Genomic DNA, 2968 nt, shown 5'->3' with positions numbered 1-2968 from the left:
CATTTCTCGAGCACGAATTCTCCGCAGAGATTTTCTTCCATCTGCCCGATTCGCAAAAGAAGATATTGAAGTTTTCGAGGATAACGCGGCGCTTGTTATTACGGCATTTACGGATATCGGATGTCCTTTTTAGTGCCTCCGGTGCTTCGAGGCTATCTCTCCTTCTCTCCTTCTTTCTGTCCTCCACATAATACAGGACGACCCATGAGCGAGGAAAAATCGAGTCCCTGTGTACAATGCTGAAGCGCAGGCTGCAGTTCCGCCCACTTCCGGGCCTTGAATGCATTCCCGACTCGTCTAACTACCCTTAGCAGTTAAGCCACGTGGAACGTAGAGACATGTCCTTTTGCCGGTACAATTTTTTTTCTTCCCTCTTTCAGTGCCAGTAGAAATGTTCATCGCGCAGTGTACGATTACCAGATACTTGAAGCCGTGTATTTTCGTAGCGTCGGCGTCTCAAAAATGTCAGGAAGAGTATATTATACCGATCACACGCGGGGATGGTAAATTTCCTCGGAGCCATTATGCAAATCCTCGTTTTGTCTCAGATCGAACGGGAAGTGAATTTTTACGTCGCGATTACCCTCGCTCCGCTTTCCGCGAGTTTCTCTCTCTCTCTCTCTCTCTCTACGTTTGCGAATATAAACTCCGTGCTTTATGGTATGTATTATATAGTGTATTGCCGAGAGCTTCTTCCCGCCCACTGACGCCCACGAATCGTCGCGGGCGGAAAGCAAGTGAAACGTTTTTCTACCCTTACGCGATCCTCTCTCTATTCGAGGGTTTTTATTACGGTTACTCGAACGTCGTGTTCTCGCCGTGCCGGGGTCAGGCACACCCCGTAACACCTACTTCCCTTCCAGCTTGGATATGGGACACCGCGGACCGTAAGAAGTTAAACGGACGTATTATTTTCTGGAAAGGACACACGAGACCTTAGTTGTGGCGAACACGTGCGGCGTGTGTGAGTAAAACAAAACGGGCGCGTGCAGCCTACGGCGTCGTTCTCGAAAATTATGCGCACGATAACGGAGTGTGAACAAGCGATAACTATGATGTTGCCTCAAGGTTTGCGCGCAAACCATGCGATCAAGAGTACAAAGCCGCTCGGCTACAAAGGCCACGCTTCATTACTGTGCATATTTAAATTATAATTACCATCGCTTATTAGAAGCCGAGTAACTTCTCTAACGTTTAATAACTCCTACGTCAAATCTAATTTAGTATTCAGATTGTACACTAACTCAATGTGCTTTCAATGCATATTGAGTTAGTATATACCGATTACATGATTTCAAATAGGTTGTTCGATACACTTTTCAATTTTACCATATATTTTCATTTTGATCGTCTTTAAATTTCATATAGCCATAATAGTATTTTATTTATTACTTTCTTTTAACATTAATGTTTATATATAATATAATCGAATTGTACGATTATATATAGACTTTCCAATGATATATATATATATATATATTATTGGAAAGTCTATATAATCGTACAATCCGATTTGTTGAAGTACGTACGATTCAATTTAGACATGGCGATTTCCATGTACATTGCAACCGATACGATATCCGAGACACAAGGACGATATGCCAGCTTCATTTACCTTGCACACTTTGCTCCGGCACTTCTATTTGCGATTCCGTTTTATTGCTCGATCTGCCATAAACGGAATGGCACGGTACCTCGTAAAAGATACGAGCGTCGCACATCTATGGAAACTGCATGCGCTCGTGCTCGTACTCGGACAAATCATTCGGAACCTGAACGGCTTTACAACATCACGAATCGTTCCAAAATTGGTTGTATACTCGTCAAAGGTTATTACGGAGTTCTGTAATAACAACGCAATCTCTCCAATCGCGAAAACGGTCTAATGACGATGTTGGCTTAGTGGTTTATACTTAATTCTACAACAAAAGATATTATTGCTACATTCGTTCAATAAACTCACGATAAATTTCATCCAAACACTTGTCAATATTGTTTTATATTGTGATAGAAACATCTGCAAGATATGTAAATGCGAATTATGATCATTATGCAAACTTATGTAACATTTTCATTGCGAATATATACGTATGTATAAATTTGATAATCGCCTTGATGATAGCGCTCGTTTAAAATGTCATCATCCAGCATCAATTTATTGATTGGAATGCGACAGGAAACCAGGTGGACCAAGCCGCAAGTGCTGCTCCAACATTTTTAATGAACCACCGGCGGTGGTGATCTGGACAGTATCTCTGTTGGCGACAGTTGGCGTTCTTTGTGCTGGATGAAGCGGGAGAAACTACAAGCGGAACTTTCCAGCGGTTTCGAGACCCGTTTCCAACTAACCGGCGAACTTCTGGACAGCAAGTGGAGACTTGTAAGAGAACACCGAGCCAACGGTATCGACAACAAACAGGAACTGCAAAGGGCGGTACGGTTATCAGGTTACAGCGCAGCTTAGCTTGATACGGCTGATTTATTGGCGGAAGTCGATTAGTCCCAATCTCGCACCTAATCGTGAAAGTCGTGACGCGGGATGGTAGATGTCTTGATTTTTACGTTATTGCATTTCATTATTGTATAACGAATTTTATAAGATTTTTAATAGGGAAAATGAAGCTTATGTTTGAAGCCTCAACTTCCTTGCCTAATGCCACGTTTTACCAACGATTTTCATACTATAATCCGTATCAGGTCTGCCTCGGAGATTTGCACTCGGGATTCCGGAATTATCCCGGTGGCCGAGGGGGATGATCCTAAGTAAACACGCGTGCGGCCACACGACTCACGTCCCCACTACGTTACTGCGTAGTTTCTTCGTGCTCGGACAATTCCTTGGAAGCAACTCCCAAGCGATTGGAAGGGAGGGAAGGCGACAATGCCCGGTGGTGTTGTACAAGGGCAGTAGATCGGCCCTTCGATTTGCAGAAAGAAGGATGAATTCATATAAGAGCAGAAAAGGTGC

Source organism: Trachymyrmex septentrionalis, unplaced genomic scaffold, assembly GCF_001594115.1.
Source record: "Trachymyrmex septentrionalis isolate Tsep2-gDNA-1 unplaced genomic scaffold, Tsep1.0 scaffold40, whole genome shotgun sequence".
In the NCBI taxonomy this organism is placed as follows: domain Eukaryota; kingdom Metazoa; phylum Arthropoda; class Insecta; order Hymenoptera; family Formicidae; genus Trachymyrmex; species Trachymyrmex septentrionalis.
Note: the sequence above shows the minus strand (reverse complement) of the source record.